We start from the raw sequence: 20,494 nt of genomic DNA, 5'->3' as shown, positions 1-20,494 counted from the left end.
ACAATATCATGGAGGAAAGAATAAATAAGCTACGAAAAGGAATTGGGGGTACAGCCAAAAGCATAGAGGCAGAATCAGTGACCCCACTATCACATGAAATGATGAATAAGCGGAAAAAATATGATTCAACTTGGAAGAAAATGGTTTAGAAAAAATAATCTGAAAGAGAATTGTTTGATGGAAAGTAACTGGGTATGTTTTCAGCTAAGGATGGATTGCTTACAATAAATGTTAAAAAGAGTACAATGTGATACTATAATTTTAAGAGACCAGAACCTTTCAGCCTGGAAGTGTCGCAGCTATACATTGAGTTATTGAAATTGTCACATTCGTAGGTCAAAAGTGGTCAAAAAATAACTCAACCCCCTGGAAAAGTTTATAGGTATAGAGAAAAGCAGCCGAATTATTATGTACGAGGGAATTCCGTTCAAGGAAGTTTGGCAAGGGAATTGTTAAACAACAAGACAGAAGGCACAAGGAAGGATCCATGGATGGACACCATGGCAAATTCCCACCTAATCTTTCAAATATCAGCCTTTCATCCCCTCCTCAGGCAGTCTTCCCCAGTCATGGTTAAGTTGGTTCCCTTGTTCCCTCTAAGGAAGATTCTCTTTAGAAATTCTCTCACTTGAGACTGATCATTTGTATATTATAAACTCGGAGAAGGCTGGAATGCTCAGGGCCTTGTTGTCATATCCTAGCACCTAGCCCAGGACTTGATGTACAGCAGGCCTTCAACACATCTCTGATGGATGATTAACCAAATGAGGGAATGAATACGAAAAGCAAAGCAATTTATTTTGCATAATTGCTGCAATAATAATTGTCTCCACAATCTCATAAGTAAAAAGCTGTTGAAACTTCTTTTATTCAAAACATTAAAAAAAAAAATCCATAAGCTTCTAAGAACAGAAATCTTGCATCTCTCTCGTATTTAGCCATGGTAATACTGTTTTGATCTCAGAGTCATATCCTATGAGAGTCATTGTTTACTCTGGTTTTACCATTAAGTCATTTACATTTTGTGTGACTTACCAAGTAATGCACACAAAGTTTCTAAGTTGGCATTTTAGATGGTACAAAATGTAATCCATAATTAGGGGGACATTTGTTTAATATAGTTTAGAGAATTAGGATCAATAGTCACCAAATTCTGAAATAGAGAGTAAAATCTGTGGGGATATTTTGCAAACTAAAATAAGTTCAAATTTTATAACATCTCAAGAAGATTCAACTTCTCAAATTTATAAAAGCTAAGAACAGAATGGTACATAATCAGCCACCTATTACATCTGCTCTGGTTGAATGACTTCCTCTATACATAATCCTGCTGAACTCTTAAGCTGGGTTGTGAAATGTTATAAACCGCATTGTTTCATTCAGACGACAATGTACTATCTAGAAGCGTCTATTTACATAGTATGTGTGGCAGAGTTGCTAGCATCTTTTTTTTTTTTTTTTAGACGGAGTCTTGCTCTGTCGCCCAGGCTGGAGTGCAGCAGCACGATCTCCTGACCTTGTGATCCGTCCGCCTCGGCCTTCCAAAGTGCTGCGATTACAGGCGTGAGCCACTGCGCCTGGCCTGGCTAGCATCTTTCTACAGAAGATAGAACTAGACTCTATTCTCTGTCCTCCCTTGCAGGGAGATGGGGTCATATTAGCAATTTTCTGGCCAATGAGATGTGAGTGCATGGATGTGCACCCCTGTCCAGTCCCGTTCCTAAAAAACCCACGCATGGGCCAGGCAGGGTGGCTCAGGCCTGTAATCCCAGCACTTTGGGAGGCCGAGGTGGGAGGATCACAAGGTCAGATTGAGACCATCGTGGCCAACATGGTGAAACCCCGTCTTTACTAAAAATCCAAAAAAATTAGCCAGGTGTGGTGGCACACACCTGTAGTCCCAGCTACTTGGGAGGCTGAGGCAGGAGAATCGCTTGAACCTGAGAGGCGGAGGTTGCAGTGAGCTGAGATCACGCCGTTGCACTCCAGCCTGGTAACTGAGCGAGACTCCGTCTCAAAAAAAAAAAAAAAAAAAAGATAAGAAAAAACCACACATGGTCCTCCATGTGCCATGCCTTCTGTGGCTTGATGCAGACAAAGACAAATCCTTAAAGGCCGTGTGTTGAAGCTGGTAGAAACACAAGATGGAAGGAACCTGGGCTCCCTGCTTAAAGGAACACTACCCACAATCACAAACATCCATTTTAAATTGTATGTGAGCAATAAATGAATGATTATTTTAAGCCTTGAGATTTAAGGGTTATAACAATTAACATTATCTTAACCAATAGATTATTTATTATATAATGCTTCTCCTACTTCCATGAACAGTCCATGTATCAAACATTAAATGCGGGGTTAAAAATTTCAACATGAGATTTGGACGGTACTTATGGATAACACTAATACTTGGACAGGTTTTTTCTAATACTTGATTTTTTGAAAATCCCTTTCCTGCCACTTCCCATGTCACAGAAAATAAGTGCTCAAGTATTCACTTTATTTTGGTAAATTTTAAATTCTAATGGGCATTTTTCAGTTCAGTCCCTAGTGGTGACCGTTGTTCTACAGACAATCGGAGCCCGTATGATACCCACGGTTTAGAGAAAATTCACCCAGTGTTGCTTGGGTCCCTAGACACAATTGATGTGAACTTGGAGTAGCTCAATGTTCTTGATACACAGGAGATCCTCAAACACCAGAGGCAGACTGGAGCTCCCATCAAAACGCTACTTTCTACCAGCCTCTGTCACTCCTCACATCTCAGGACTGCAGGCTTGACTAGGAGCTGTTCAAATGGTAATGAAGCATTGAGAGTCTCCACCCTACTACCTCATGGCATTGACAGCCAAGACGGGATCTCACTGAGAATTAATTCCATGTGTCCTGTTTACCGGTGCATTATATAACATCAATTCAACTTTGCCCCAGAAACCTTGCACATTTGAAAATAAAAATGCCAAACTTGGATGCTTCTAATCAAGTTGCAGCAGAGTTAAATATTGGTTTAAGTTTAGGCTTTGCTTCTGACAACCTTGTGATACTAAACTCCTGGTGAGGGAAAGAAAGGTTTCAGAACACCTGTGTGGCCAGATAACCAGCATGTTAGCCAAAGGAGGTCTCATTTACTTAACCTTCAGAGAGCCCGGCCTGCTTCCCTTCATCTAGCTCCGCCTCTTTCCAAGACCATTGAAGGTAAGGAAGACATGCGGTCTGGAGCATCCCAAACTTCCCTGAGCAGAAAAACACTGTGAAGTTCTGGGGGTGGTTAATTGCTTTACACTTTCTAGAGCTACCATCCTGCCAAGTGTGAGTGGGTCACACATTCACTATCCAGGCCCAAAGCGTGAACGTATAGTCAACCCTCTTGTGTTACACATAAAGATGGTTTTCTTTGTGGCCTAGAATAACAAGCATACCTAAAATTTTATAGCATTGATTACTTAGGTTTCCATACTTTTTAAGTTTTTGCCTTTAATCTCCCGCCAAACTTAAAGGATTAGCTGTTTTCCTTATGAAGTCAGTGAGACATGAGTTTAATCAACCTGCCCAGGAACACACAGTTGGTAAGTAGCAGAGCTGTCAGGAGGGACAATTTCTTCCCACCATTTCCAAATGACTTCCGTCAATCCACGGAAGGCCATGTTCTCCCAGGCTGTGTTAGTCTAGCCTTGCACTAAAATACAGTCAGGAATGAATACCAGGAGGCATTAATACATATATACAGGTGTGTAAAACTGGGTATTTGCTTTCCAAAACAAATTCATGCAAATACGCTTTGTGTAGACTTTTTTTTTGTTTTATTTATAGTCTGCTTCCCAATACTAATGCAGTAAATGGTAATTTTATCAAACAGAAATACAACTTTTGTGATACTGAATATGACAAATCATGTGTTTCCTGAGCCATCACAGTAGTCTAACTGCCTTCCTTGCCCTCAGACTGTTCCTCTTCTGTCTGTTCTCTATACACCATTAGAAAGTCAGTTCTAAAATGCAGACTGGTCATTGTACTGTCTTTCTTAAAACCTCACTTCCCTTCCCCTCTCCTGTACTTTCTAGATTAGCACTGCCCAATAGGAATATAAGCAAGCTGCATTTAAAATGCAAAAAGAAACCAAGGAAAATAATGTTAACAATTTTTATAATTTAATACATACAAAATATTATATCAATATTAACATGTGGCACTAGCCTCATTTCAACTGATCAATGGTCATACGTGGCTAGTGGCTGCTGTAATATATTGCACAATTCTCAATTAACTTTACTCTCTTTATATCACAAATACAGCTGTACAGATCTGATTAGCTTCTCCACGGTTTATATTCCAGTCAACCCTGTTGTGTACCCACTTAGCCCATCTTCCACTCCTTCTGAGCTTCTTTCAAAATATGGACTCTCAATGGGTTTGGAATGGGAGACAACTGAAAGTACTAAAGAACGGAATAACAAGATTTTCCAGGTGCCAATGAACAAGAAGAGAGAGTAAATAGGAAGAGGTGCAAAATTCAACAGACCCAAAGATCACAGCATGAATATTGAGAGATGTGATGAAAGTGGAAAAAGAGAGAGAAAGCACAAAAGAGAAAAGTAAAAAAGAAAGAAAAAAAAGACTAACAATAATTGGTACCACATATATATATTTGTTCCATACCTAAGGTGTTTGAGGCACCAAACAATTATGAATTATACAAGCAGCCTCACAAAGGGGCAGGCTAAGCCAGAGATTGTTACACATGTGCATTTCACAACTACCCTTGTAAGGCAGGAAGCAAAGTCTCTTTCAAAAATTACAAGCTGAGGGATTTACACCTCTAGCCATGATGGGGCAAGTGGTTTCAGACTTGCTCTTTTACCATAAATAATTAAAAGTCTGGAAAATATATATGAAGCAATAGTTCTCCAAGATTGGACAATGAGCAATGCAAGATTATAATAAGTGAAAAAGGAAAACAAATGAGGTGAGATCACTAATTACTTCAGCTATATGTCTGGAGACATTTCCAGAACCCTAGCAGAGAGAGGGAGAATCCGAGAAGGGAAAGACTCATCAGGCTGAGGAGATGAAAATCAGAGTTTAGTGAGGCCAAAGTATTTGGAATGGGCAGAGCAGAGTACTGAAGAGAAGAAGCTACAAATATGAAAAGTTCCAGAAATTGGCACAGGAGTCCACCTGAGTCTTTGAATAGGAAGATTCCATGAGACTGGTCAGATAACAACCATATGAGAAAGAATAATTTGCTGATGGAATTTGTAATCCAAACAACTCCTGGAGCACACACATGATGGGAGACATTCAATCCAACAGAGTAAGATATTTTATTGAATAATCAGAGCATTTAGTAGACACCCCAAAAGGCCATGCTTTCAGAGGACTAAAATATCCCTAGAGTAAAGATTAATCTCAATGTGCCATAAAAAAGCATAAAAACAAACCTTCAAGCATCAAAAATGTAAAATTATTCGTATTCAGCATCCAATATCAAATTATTAGGCATGCAAAGAAGCAGAAAAATATGACTTACTAGTCAATAGAAGGAGATCTAGAATTGATAGGGATTATATTAGCAGATGAGTACTTTAAAACAACTATTATAAATAAGCTTAAGAGCTAAATGAAAACATAGACATAATGAGAAGACAAATAGAAACTATTAGATAAGATTAGCATATTAAGAAATACAGAAGAGAAGATCAGAAAACTGAGACATGGCAATAGAAAAGCCATTCACTCTGAAGTTCAGAGAGGGGAAAAAGGGCTGAAAATTTGCAGAGTCTTGGTGATCTTTGGGGTAATAATAAGCAGTTTCACACACACCTAATTGCAGTCCTAGGCCAAATGTTAAATAAAATAGGAGAAATCATGGCTGAAAATGTCCAATATTGTTTGTAAAAATGAATCTATGTATCCAAGAAGTTGAACGATATCAAGTAGGATAAATCCAATGAAAACCAAACAAAGGCAAAAAATGGTAACATTGTGAAACCCAATAATAGAGAGAAAAAAAAAAAACTTAAAGGCAGACAGGGTAAAAAGATACAGGGAAAATAAAGAAAGAATGACTGCAGACTTTTCAATGGAAACAGTAAGCCAAAAGGCAATGGAATGGCTTACAGTAGTTCCCCTTTATTCATGGGGAGTATATTCTAAGACCCCCAGTGGATTCCTAGAACAGTCAATAATACCGAACCTATATATACTATATTTTTTCTATACATACATACCTATAGTAAAGTTTAATTTATAAATTAGGCACAGTAAGAGTAACAACAACTAATAATAAAATAGAACAGTGTATGTTCATAAAATTGATGTACACGTGGTCTCTCTCACTTTCTTTCCCTCCCTCTCTCTCTGTCTTAATAACTTATTATATTCTACTCACCCTTCTTGTGATGATATGAGATGATACAATGCCTACGTGTGGTGATATAGTGAGGTGACTGACATAGGTATCACTATTCTTGTGATTGAGGGCCATTATTAAGTAAAATGGGGCTTAACTGAAAAACAGCACTGGATACCACAGCAGCTGACTGGATAACCAGGACAACTGACTACCAAGTGACTAATGCCTAGGTAGCATGTCCAGCCTGGAAATGCTGGACAAAGGAATGATTCATGTCCCAGGCAGGAGGGAGTAGGGCACTGTGAAATGTGATCATGCTACACAGAACAGCATGCAATTTAAAACTCATGAATTGTTTGTTTCTGGAATTTTCTAATTAACATTTTTGGACTGTGGTTGACCACATGCAACTGAAGCTGCAAAAAGAGAAACATGGATAAGAAGAGACTACTGTGTTTAGTGTGCTGAAAGTCACAGACCTAAATGTAAAAGCCAAAACTAAAACCCTCTAGTAGAAAATAGAGGAGAAAAATATTTGCTACCTTACAATAAGCAAAGATTTCTTAGACAACACATAAAAAACACTCCATAAAAAACAGATAAACTGGACTTTACAAAAATTTAAAACCTACTCTTCATCCTTGTGCAGGGTCATGCTAATCTTCTCTGTGTAATTCCAATTTTAGTATGTGTGCTGTTGAAGTGAGCACTAAAACCCTATTCTTCAAAAGATATTGTTAAGAAAATGAAAAGGCAAGACACAGACTTGGAAAAAGTGTCTACAATACACTTCTAACAAACAACTTGTATCCAGAATATAAAAAGAATTCTTACAAACTTGAGAGTAAAACAAACAACTTACAAAGATAGAAAAATATTTAATCAGGCTGGGTGCGGTGGCTCACTCCTGTAATCCCTGCACTTTGGGAGGCCGAGGCGGACAGATCACCCGCACAATCAGGAGATTGAGACCATCCTGGCCAACATGGTGAAACCGCATCTCTAATAAAAATACAAAAATTAGCTGGCCATGGCAGCACGTGCCTGTGATCCCAGCTACTCATGAGGTGGAGACAGGAGAATCGCTTGAACCCGGGAGGTGAAGGTTGCAGTGAGCCAAGATCACACCACTGCACTTCAGCCTGGTGACAGAGCTAGACTCCATCTCAAAAATAATAAAAATAAAAATAAAGGGCCGGGCACGGTGGCTCATGCCTGTAATCCCAGCACTTTGGGAGGCCAAGGCAGGCGGATCACGAGGTCAGGAGATTGAGATCATTCTGGCTAATATGGTGAAACCCCATCTCTACTAAAAATACAAAAAATTAGCCAGGCGTGGTGGTGGGCGCCTGTAGTCCAAGTTACTCAGAAGACTGAGGCAGGAGAATGGCATGAACCCAGGAGGTAGAGGTTGCAGTGAGCTGAGATAGTGCCACTGCACTCCAGCCTGGGTGACACAGGGAGACTGTCTAAAAAAAAAATAGAAATAAAAATAAAAATAAATAAAATAAACAAATAAAAATAAAAAAGAAAGAAAGAAAAATGAAAAATATTTAATCAATAACTTCACAAAAGATGCATAGGTGGCTAGCAAGCATGCAAAAAGATGCTCAGCATCTTTAGTCATTGGAGAAATGCACAATAGAATCACAAGGAAATATCATTACAGCCCAGTAAAATGGCAAATATCTGACAATTCCAAAAGTGTAGAACAATTGGAAATTTCATAAAGTGCATAAAGTGCTAGTGGGGGTATCAAATTGACAATCAATTTGGAAAAGTTTGACAGTTTCCTATAAAGGTAAACATCACTTACATAAAAACCAGCAATTCCACAACTGGGTATAAGCATATATCCACAAAAAGACTTTTCCATGAACAGTCATAGCAGCTTTATTCATAATAGCCCAAGATGAAAATAACCCAAATGTTCATTAATTAAACTATGACAACATTAAATATAGTAGTCTCTTTTTATTAATAGTTTCTCTTTCTGCAGTTTCAGTTACCTGTGGTTAACCACAGTTTGAATATATTAATTGGAAAATTCTAGAAATAAACACTTCATATGCTTTAGATTGCATGCTTTTCTGCATAGCATTATCAAATTTTGCACTGTCCTACTCCCTCCTGCCTGGGACATGAATCATCCCTTTGTTCAGCATTTCCAGGCTGGACATGCTACCCATGTGTTAGTCACTTGGTAGTCAGTTGTCTGGGTTATCAGATCAACTGTTGAGGTATCCAGTGGTTTTGTTCAGGTAAGCTTTATATTACTTAACAATGGCCCTAAGTCATAAGAGTAGTGTCATAGTTGTTTGTGTCCATGTGAAAACTACATAATCATCCTGATAGATGCAGAAAATGTTTTGATAAAATTAACCATCCATTCATGTTAAAAACCCTCAACAAAATAAGTATTGAAGAAATATATCTCAAAATAATAAGAGCTATCTATGACAAACCCATGGTCAACATCATACTGAATGGACAAAAGCTGGAACATTTCCCTTGAAAAGTGGAACAAGACAAGGATGCTCATTCTCACCACTCCTATTCAACATAGTTCTGGAAGTCCTAGCCAGAGCAATTAGGCAAGAGAAAGAAATAAAAGGTATTGAAATAAGGAGAGGAAGTCAAACTATGTTTGTTTGCAGAGGATATTATTCAATACCTGGCAAACACCATGGTCTCTGCCCAAAAGCTCCTTGATCTGATAAACAACTTCGGAAAAGTTTCAGGATACAAAATCAATGTACAAAAATCAGTAGCAGTCCTAACACCAACCACATTCAAGCTGACAGCCAAATCAAGAATGCATTCTCATTCACAATAGCCACAAAAAGAATAAAATACCTAGGAATATAGCTAACCAAAGACGTGAAAGACCTCTCCAACGAGAATTAGGAAGAATCAATATTGTTAAAGTGGCCATATTGCTCAAAGCAATTTACAGATTCAATGCTATTCCTATCAATATTATTCACATAATTAGAAAATTCATATGGAGGCTGGGCGTGGTGGCTCACACCTGTAATCCCAGCACTTTCAGAGGCTGAGGCAGGTGGATCATGAGGTCAGGAGATCGAGACCATCCTGGCTAACACGGTGAAACCCCGTCTCTACTAAAAATGCAAAAAATTAGCTGGGCATGGTGGCAGGTGCCTGTAGTCCCAACTACTTGGAAGGCTGAGGCAGGAGAATGGCGTGAACCTGGGAGGCAGAGCTTGCGGTGAGCAAAGACTGTGCGCCACTGCACTCCAGCTTGGGCGACAGAGCAAGACTCTGTCTCAAAAAAAAAAAAAAGAAGAAAATTCATATGGAATCAAAAAAGAACCTGAATAACCAAGTAAGTCCTAAGCAAAAAGAACAAAGCTGGAAGCATTACATTACTTGACTTCAAACTATACTACAAGGCTACAGTAACCAAAACAGCATGGTACTGGTACAAAAACAGACACATAGACCAATGGAATGGAATAGAGAGCCCAGAAATAATGCTTCACGCCTACAACCATCTGATCTTAGATAAAGTTGACAAAAACAAGCAGTGGGGAAAGGACTCCCTATTCAATAAATGGTACTGGGATAACTGGCTAGTCATATGCAGAAGATTGAAACTTGACCCCTTCCTTATACCATATACAAAAATTAACTCAAGATGGATTAAAGACTTAAATGCAAACTATAAAAACCCTGGAAGACAACCAAAGACATGTCATTCTGGACACAGGACATGGCAAAGACTTCACGATGAAGATGCCAAAGGTAATTGCAATGGAAACAAAAATTTATAAATGGGACCTAATTAAGCTAAAGAGCTTCTGCACAGCAAAAGAAACTATCAACAGAATAAACAGACACCCTACAGAATGGGAGAAAATATTTGCAAACTATGCATCCCTCAAAGGTCTAATATCCAGAATCTATAAGGAACTTAAACAAATTTACAAGCCAAAAACAAATAACTCTATAATAAGTGGGCAAAGAATATGAACTGACATTTTTCAAAAGAAGACATACATGTGGCCAACAAGCATAGGAAAAAATGCTCAACATCACTCATCATTAGAGAAATGCAAATCAAAACCATAATGAGATACCATCTCACACCAGCCATAATGGCTATTATCAAAAAGTCAAAAATAACAGACAGATATTGGCGAGATTGTGGAGAAAAGGAAATGCTTACACACTGTTGGTGGAAATGTAAATTAGTCCAGTCATTGTGGAAAGCAATTTGGCAATTTCTCAAAGAACTTAAAACAGAAGTACCATTCGACCCAACAATCCCATTACTGGGTATATACCAAAAGGAATATAAATCATTCTACCATAGAGACACATGCATATGTACATTCATTGCAGCACTTTTCACTATAGCAAAGACATGGGATCAACCTAAATGCCCATCAATGGTAGACTGGATTAAAAAAAGTGGTACATATACACAATAGAATACTATGCAGCCATAAAAAAGAATGAGATCATGTCCTTTGCAGCAACATGGATGCAGCTGGAGGCCATTATCCTAAGCAAACTAACAAAGAAACAGAAAACCAACTACTACTCATAAGTGGGAGCCAAATTTTGAGTACATATGGACACAAAGGAGGGAACAACAGACACTGGTAGGGTGTCTATTTGAGGGTGGAGGGTAGAAGGAGGGTGAGGATCGAAAAACTAAGTATCTGTTACTATGCTTACTACCTGGGTGATGAAATAATCTGCACACCAAACCCTGGCAATGCAGTTTACCTACATATTAATAACAAACCTGCACATGTACCCCTGAACCTAAAATAAAAGTTTAAAAGTAAACAAGAAGTAAAAAATAACAACCATAAAAAGGAATGAAAACATGTCCTTTTCAGCAATATGGATGCAGCTGGAGGCCATTATCCTAAGTGAATTAACACAGGAACAGAAAACCGAATACCACATGTTCTCAAATAAGTGGGAGCTAAACGTCAGGGACTCGTGGACATAAAGATGGCAAAAATAGACACTGGGGACTATTAGACAGGGGCATGAGAGAGTGGGGGCAAGGGTTGGAAAACTGACTGTTGGGTACTACGCTTAGTACCTGGCTGACGGGATCACTCATACCCAAACCCCAACATCATGCAATATAACCAGGAAATAAACCTGCACATGTACCCCTGAATCTAAAATAAAATTTGAAAAAAATCATGCAATATTCATACAGCGGAATACTACTCAGTTATATAAAGAAATGAAGTATGAGTACATGTAGCATCATGGACAAATCTCAGAGATATTAAACCAAATGAAAGAAACCCAACAGAAAAGAGCATATAACTATATTATTAGGCTTCCATGAAGTTCTAAAACAGGCAAAACTAATGTTAACTACAAAGAACAGATCAGTGTCTGTCTATGGTTGAGGGTGAATTAGGGGATTATTTACAGGGTGCCTGTAATCCCAGCTACTCGGGAGGCTGAGGCAGGAGAATTGCTTGAACCTGGGAGGTGGAGGTTGCAGTGAGCTGAGATCGTGCCACTGCACTCCAGCCCGGGTGACAGAGTGAGACTCCATCAAAAAAAAAAAAAAAAAAAAAAAAAAAAAAAGAAAGAAAGAAAGAAAGAAAAGAAAAGAAAAGAAAAGAAAGAAAGAAAAAGACTGATAGGATTTGGATGGGAGAGTTGGGGAAATGGAGATGAGTTAAGGATGACCCCCAAATTTTGGCTTGAGCAATGGGAAAGCTGGAATTGCATTAACTAAGATGGGGAAGGCTGCATGTCAGTGGAGTAGGTCTGGGGTGGAGATTCAGAGTTCAGTTTTGGGCATGGTTAAAATTAATGTCTTCTTAGAGTCTAAGTGGAGATGGAGAGGTAGCAGTTTTTCTGTAGTTCAGAAGAAAGGTCCACGTAAGAAATATCAACTTGGGTTTTACATAAAGCCATTAGTCTAGACGAGATCTCTTAGAAGATGTTTCTAAGTACTAAATACTAAGCCCTGAGGCTCTACAATGTTACAAGCACAGAGAAATGAAGGATTTGAAAAAGAGCATCCAGTGAGGACAGAGGAGAACCAAGAGAAAGTGGTGTCCTGGAGACAGAAAGAAGAAAATGTTTCAAGGAGGTGAGACAATCAAAAGAGTCAAAGGTAAGAAAGGAGTTGATCATAAGAATGGAGAACATGAATGAAAACAGTGATTTGAGTAGGCAGAGGCTGATTAAGAGAGATTTCTATTGAATTTACCATTTTCACTATGTCTTTCAACATTCAATCAGGAACATGAAGCATTTAGTTGATCATTAGCAGGTCTCTGAGATTTAGAGTTCTTTGCCACCTTTTATATCTTAACAGCCACATTCTTCTCTGATGCAAACACAGTTGGGGTTCTATCCCTGTAGATCCCAGGACCTTCTTTTCAGTCTATGTTATGGCTCCCAAAACAATGTTTAATTGTGAAAATTCAATGATCAAGTTGACAAAATCAAGTAGACAAAAAGAGTGTAAAGCACTCTTCCTTGTGCCATGTGTGCCAGGAACCAATTCCAAGTCTGCACATGAATGGGGCCATCCAGCTGTAATGTGAGACATCCCTTCAGCACATTCTGGACAGTAATTTTAAACAATATGCCAATGATATTATGTAACATCTAAGGGTCATCTGATAAGGGAATTTGGCTGATAATTCATTCTTCATTTTTTCTCCCAATATCGTATCATTATCATTTTGGCTGGTTTTATAGCTTCCGTGTGACAGTATGATTTGCAACAGTTTCCACTACAAGAAATGTTAAGTTTGAATAATGCCTGTGTACTCTTGGGTTGAATTTCACCGTTAGCCACAAAATTAATCATTCTTACTGAGCTTGGGACCCTTCCAAACCTTGTCCTGTGTGTCTCTTCGTTTAGCTGTTTCATTTGTATCCTTTAAATTATCCCTTGTAATCAGTGGGTAAACTAGAAAAAAAATTCATTTATTTTTGCAAAGCATTATTTGTGCTTGTTCTGGAAAAAAAAAGTGACTAAATTTATTTATCTGAACAGTCTCTAGTATTATTCAAAATATTATGAAAAGAGAAACATCATCAACTCCACTTAGGACAAATATTCATGAGAAAAGCAAGGCAGACTGGCAGTAGGGGACAGGACAAATGAATGTGGATCTAGTGTCAGCCAAGTTTAGCTTATAATTGCTGTGTACCCTGTTAGCACCATCCCATTTTCTGCTTGTTTCAAGACATAGAGATTCATATGGGGGATTCTCCTTTGAGTCTTGTCCACTATTTAGGCTATGAACTTATTGTTTACTATTTAGGTTTATGAGCTATGGTATTTTTGCTACTGTTTTCATCACTGTTTTTTCATTTTAATGAACCACTTGAAGTCACTGATCCTTTTTTTTTTTTTTTTTTTTTTTTGAGATGGAGTCTTACTCTGTCGCCCAGGTTGGAGTGCAGGGTGTGATCACGGCTCGCTGCAAGCTTCGCCTCCCAGGTTCACACCATTCTCCTGCATCACACTCCCGAGTAACTGGGACTACAAGTGCCTGCCACCACGCCTGGCTAATTTTTTGCATTTTTAGTAGAGACGGGGTTTCACCGTGTTAGCCAGGATGGTCTCGATCTCCTGACCTCGTGATCCGTCTACCTCAGCCTCCCAAAGTGCTGGGATTACAGGCATGAACCACTGCGCCTGGCCTATCTTTTTTTAAATACCCCCAAATAAGAATATAACTCAGAATAAGTATAATATAAAATAGAAATTTGACAAATGCGAATGAGCCAGTACACAAGGGTTGTGAAAATACATTGGCCCATGAGAACTGTTCTCAGGTGAGGAAATGGTGCTGAGGCAAACTGTCAAGGGCCTCTGCACCACGTATGGCCACAATTGTTAAGAAATGAAAGGGATTTCTGTGAAAATCATAAAAAATTTCACAACTCAGATCTGTCAAATGTAGGTCAACAAAATGGTTTCATCACATTCTCTACTAAAACTAACAAGCCACCTAGATTGATTCCAAAAATGCTCTAATTGCCTACCTCGCTCTCTATCCATGTCTTTTGCAATATGGCTTTTTAGCTACCTGAATCAATAAGTAGAATTTACCCTTGAATTTGAACTTGCTGGGTGACTTCCTTGTCCAGTAGAATGTGGGGAAAATGACACTTTGCTTGTGAGCCTAGGCCTCAAGAGGTCATTCTTATTTATATTCATTTTCTTGGACCTCTGGGAGTCCAAGTTCAATAGCACAGGCTAGCATGCTGAAGGATGAGAGATCATGTGGAGGAAAGCCGATACACACAAGGCTGCCCTAAACCATCCAGCCCTCTGCCAACCAGCCAGCTGACCACAAACATATGAGTGAGACCAAGCAAAATCAGCCAACCCTGGCCCAGATCTGCCAAACCATCTAGTTGACCCATAGAACGATAACAAATGATTATTTTTCAAGTCACTGAGTGTTTGGGGTGGCTTGTTATGCAGTGCTAGCCAGCTGATTCACCATCTGTCTTCTGTTTGATGGACCACACTTTTAAGAAAAACCAAAGAGGCAGAAAACTTCCTAAGTGTAGGGATCATGTCTATATTTTCAGCTTTTAGCTCTCCAATATCTAAATTAGGGTTTGGCACATTGTCAACACTCTCTAAGCACTTACTGAATTAGTGAATCTATCAACTGCCTACCATCATCTCTATCACCATTTTACATCATGTATTCTGAACATTATCAGCATCCTTTCAAACTGACATAAAGCTCATTTCTTCAGGAAGGAAAAAAATTTGAGTTAGGCCTCTAAAAACAGTATTTTCCAAAAAAAGTACCAAGTTCAGAAATAGGTAAATTATTTGAGTAAACCATTCATTTGAAACAATTAAACCAAATTGCAAATGACTCCATTATGATAAAAGTAGATATCTTTCTTAACAAAAGGATTTTTAACTGATATTTTTAAAAAATAATTTACACTCCTTTGTCTTATCTTAATGAGAAAATTTGCACATAACCCTATTTATTTATTGATTATTATTCATTTTTCATCATTATCATGAATGTTTAGAAAATTTCATGAGGTTCTCTAAGTAAACGTTTACTAGGCATTCACATGGGGTATTGTGCTGTTCTCTGCAGAGAAATGCAGTGCTCTAAAAAAAGCCACCTGCAGTCTTGATTCCCTTTTTCCGCATAGCATGACATATTCACAGATTCTGCGATTAGGATGCAGACATCTGGGCAGAGGGGACTGTTATGCTGCTGACCGCTGCCTTTAAGTACTGAAGGGGGAATCAGGCCTCTCTGAGTAGGTGTTGGGAAGTTTCTTTTTGAGGCTATTAGGGTTTTATTAGCTATTATGAGTTTTTGAGTCCATTATGACTGATTTCTCTGAAAAGGTAGGGTTTGTCTTGCTCACACATAGCTTTATATAGTGTATCCAATAAGGCTTTGCAAAAACAAGAGGCACGTAAATCAAAAGCTCCAAATCTGGGGAACTTCTGTAAAGTCTGGATTCCTGGGATGCACTCTTATCTATTAAATCAGACTCTCTGGGGGTGATACTGAGGACTATGTATTTTTCAGAACCTCCCCTGGTGTGACTCACAGCACACATGCTTGGGGAACACTGATACAACGAATTGGGTTTGGGGTGTTGACTGAAATGTTTTTTCCTCTGGGCAGGATGCCCATGGAGCTGCAGAGTTGCTGCTCGGGGATCCCACAGGGCAATGCTGCACTGCATTTTCCCCAGTGGACGCTTCACCTTGCCCACACAGACATCTCAATGTGTTCAGTGAAACTGCTGTGTATTTCAAAATCTGTTCCAAAAAGAAAAGCCTAGAACCTCACCAAACCACACTTGAATGTAAAGATACATTTTTGTATCATCTAGTGTTGTGGTCTTTCTGCTCCTTAGCTCAGCTAGGTTCAAGCTTTTGTCTTGCAACCAGGAGGAATTAGGCTTGCAGACACCAGAGAGTGAGTGGAGTAGAATTTATTAAGCAAAAGGAAAGCTCTCAGCCAAGAAAGGATGCAGTTTGAGGGGTTGCCCTACCCAACGGCAGGGAAGTCCCCCGTGTGGCTGAGTCTGGGGCCTTTTATGGACTCAGACTTGGGAGTGAATGCTGATAGGTTTATGAGTATGCAAAAAAGGTTGAAGTGAAGACACCACTCAAAGGTGGGCGTGACAGTGTAGAAAACCAATTAGAAAAGGGTAGGTATATGTAAAATAGGTGAAGGGTTGGGGACGCACCAAACAGGAAGACAAGTTCTCAATCCAGTCCGAGGATTTAGCTTGTATCTTGGCTTTCAGGCTTTAAACCGTCTTCAGCTTGGAGGTGGGATTTCAATGGGGACCCACCCCATCTGCCCAGGCATTTGGCTGCTTCCTGCCACTCTCACTAGTCGTTTAAGAACCCAAATCCTACTGTGCTATCCAAGCCAATGATACTAGCTTTCGACAGACATATTTTTATCCATAAACATGATACTATAGAGCACATCGTTCATCATGGCACAGAACTTCATTATTTGAGAAAGTATAAAGGAACTTAGGAACAAAATGACCGGTATCTCCAGCGTTTGATAGCTCACCTGACTCACTTCACAGGCCTCAGTCACAGTCCCATCTGGGCAACCATGCCTGGTGTGGGAAGTTCTTGTCCTAATGAAAATAAATAAATCTTTGGGATCTTACCTTTTCAGGAACTGGAATGGTCTCAAGTCATCACTATTTGGGAGGTAAAAAGTGATCTTAATAACATTTTAAAAACATCATCTCTTGAAAGACCATTTTCTTGGCAAAACACATATAGAATGAATAGCTTTCCAGCAAATACTGCCACTTTTATAAAAGGGGCACATGAGTTTAGTGCCTAATTTGAGACACAGGAAAATTCCCTGCCTTCCTTCCCCCATGATCAGGCAGTCTGCACTCAAGCCCATGTACACCCCATCCCACCCCTAACCCAGCCCTAACCTGGAAATACTCTGCAGGTGTCCAGTCCAAAATCCCTTCAGACAGCGAAGACAACAGGTAGAAAAAATTAGACTTTGTCTTTCCTTGATTGACTGGCTCTGATTTTTGCCAAATCAATAGATTTGAATAGAAGAAGTGGCAGGTGTGTTCTGTATCCAAAAGCTTGGGACATAATTCTGCCCCTCTTGATCTTATTTGGCCCAGATGCCTCCCAAATTCCTTCCCACACCTACACCCCAGGAAAAAGCAGCCTAGGCAGCCACTTTTTTTTTTTTTTTTTTTTGCCTCTAATTGCTACTTACTCGATTGTATGTAGTTTTTCTCATTATACTATCATTTTTATAATATGAGGTCCCATTGCCAGGTAACTTTGCACAACACAGAGGTCATTTTGGATGGACCCTCTGTTGCATTTGCTCAGATTCCAACTATGTTCTTAGTTCCCTTCACCTCTGTGGTCTATGGCAGAGACTGGTAAATTTTTTTCTCTAATGGGCCAGAGAGTCTCTGTAGCTACTCCCCTACCTGGCTGCTGTGACATGAAAATAGCCATGGACAATATATAAACAAAAAAGTGTACTGTGTGTCAATAAAACTTATTTATGGGCACTGAAATTCTAATTTCAGATAATTTTTGAGTTTCACAAAGATTTTTTGTTTTTTCAATGTTTAAAAAACGTAAAAAACATTCTTAGCTTGCAGGCTTAAGGTGGCAGGCTTAAGGTGCAGACCCCTGGCCTAAAGAATGCAAAATCTTCCACAGTTTCGTGGTGATGTATGTGGGATTAGAAATCAGATATCCTTGGTATAAATCCCAGCTCCTCTACATGCTAATGTGTTCTTAGACTTGTTGCTTAAGCTCCTTGTATCTCGGTTTCTTCATCTATAAAAGACGAATGTTATAAAAGCTAGCTCACTGGGTTCCTGTAAAGAATAAATGAGACAGGAAAAGCATACAGAATAAGGCATGGCACATTGCAGGTACATAATAAATATTATTATCAGTATTGTGATCATGATTAATTTTTCCTGTTTTGTATTCCTATAAGATCTTGCAGAATTTACTAACTTAATCTATTTTATTTCTTTGAGTTAAGCTCAATCCTCCCCTCTTCTAAGTGAATAGACCTCACCTCTGATTAATACCACACACTTAACGTATAACTTGATATTTTCCTTGTGAAATGATGTGTATCGCCGAGTCTGAGTTTAATAAATACATATTTTTAAAAATTGATAAGAAATAACTGATAATTAACATTGCATATTGAAAATTACAACACATGAAAATGAAACTAATTACATTATTTTTGTTTATTTTGTGACTATAACTTTGTCTAGAGTATCAAACATGTAGTTGAAAACTAAATATTTCAGATGAGCCAGTAACTTGAATAACTGAGGTTAAATTTAAAGTTAAATTAAATTTTCTCTAAAATATCCTTTCCTGTATAAGCAGTATGTAAGATAGTTCTTAAATGCATAACGTGCAGAAAATTGTATGAGTCATAAAAATTACTGAAAATAATATCCTATTTCTTTATGGGTGACATTATTCCTAGTCACTGCCATGTCAAGACACTTTCCCTTATGAAACTTTACAGGAAGGGCAAGGCTATCCTGCAAAGATATCTGTGTTGAGAATATTACTGGAAAAACCATTTAGCTGTTGACACACTATAAATTCTCTTATAAAATCAGATGTGATTACACATTAATGATCTTTTTTTTTCTAGTTAGTATCCTGCTCAGGAAATAACGAGATATGCATTATTGTAACTGGATTAGAATCACACTGAGACATTACGGCCTTAGGACTCATTTTGTAGTTCCCAAGAGCTGTTTCAATTAGGTCATAGATAAAAGTGCAAAACAAATTTAGAGAAAAAGATTGATTCATTTAGATGAGTTTTACTCATTAATGGATACTCTAGATTAGCTCAATGAAATGTTTATAACAAACATTCTTTCTCCAACAGTTTTCTTCATTCACCCTGGCAGAATACTCGCAGAACACTGGCAATCTTTGGAACAATGTTTGAAGTCCTTATACATTAAATAAAATAAGAACTAATAATATTTAGCAAGTTTGGCAAAACAACATTTTCCTGGAAAAAATCTTTCTACACACAAAATGGTTTTATGGTCCCAAACTCATTCTCTGTTTACAGAATAGAAGAGAGAATTCTTTTTGTATATGATATATTCCTTTACTTGGAAGAAATGTAGATTCTTGCTATTCAAAGCGAGGTCTGCAGACCAGCAACCTTGGCAGTAGCTGAGAGCTAGCTAGTTACAAGTGCAAAAGCCACTTGTTCCTGCTGAATGGGAATCTGTATTTTAACAGGATCTCCACAGGGCTTTGTGAGCACATTGAAGTTTGAGAGATGCTGATCTGGATGGTCCCCAATTTGACTTATCCCCAAACCTAATACACTTGAAAAGGGGCCGGGCGCGGTGGCTCACGCCTGTAATCTCAGCAGCTTGGGAGGCTGAGGTGGGCAGATCACCTGAGGTCAGGAGTTCAACACCAGCATGGCCAACATGGCAAAACCTCGTCTCTACTAAAAAATACAAAAATTAGCTGGGCGTGGTGGCAGGCGCCTGTAATCCCAGCTACTGAGGAAGCTGAGGCAGGGAGAATTGCTTGAACCTGAGAAGCAGAGGTTGCAGTGAACCTAGGTAGTGCCACTGTGATCCAGCCAGCCTGGGCGACACAGAGACTCCATCTCAAAAAAAAAAAAAAAAAAAAGGAGAAAAGGAAGTTAATAAAATTGCCATCTGAGCAATAATAGCTGATCACCTTGGAAACTGTGGTCCAGAAGCTCCTCTATTTGGGGGTCATGCTACCACCTTCTACATAGTTTGCATCTACAGATATAGCATCAGCAGCATCTTTAGGCTTCTTCAAGCTGGGCAGATCCAATTCTAAAGAAATATTTACACTGCTGGGTAAAGCAACCATCATGGGAACTGCCTGCCCCTCTCTGGGATTGCTCGATCAGAGCCCTGGGTGTGGAACATCCCTCTATATGGACGCTGGGTGATGAGCTGTTGCTTGTTCTATGATGCTTTTTCCTAATCAGGAGAAAACTCGCCCGTTCTGGGTACTGAGCGAGCTTCCTTGTATTGCTCAAGTGTGTGCTACATGGCCAGCCTCACCAATATATCTTCCACCACCACACC

The 20,494-nt window shown here is 39.0% G+C and overlaps 1 protein-coding gene and 1 pseudogene across 1 annotated transcript in view; both read right to left on the bottom strand.

Moving 5' to 3' along the window:
* The window catches only part of PNLIP (pancreatic triacylglycerol lipase), a 50,984-nt gene that overhangs the window by 23,379 nt on the left and 7,111 nt on the right, over window positions 1–20,494 (bottom strand). The window lies entirely within an intron of this gene.
* On the bottom strand, window positions 6,968–7,062 carry LOC123566961 (U6 spliceosomal RNA; annotated as a pseudogene).

The sequence above is a fragment of the Macaca fascicularis genome, chromosome 9 (assembly GCF_037993035.2).
Source record: "Macaca fascicularis isolate 582-1 chromosome 9, T2T-MFA8v1.1".
NCBI classification, from domain to species: Eukaryota; Metazoa; Chordata; class Mammalia; order Primates; family Cercopithecidae; genus Macaca; species Macaca fascicularis.
This window is presented reverse-complemented; position numbering and strand designations above follow the sequence as displayed.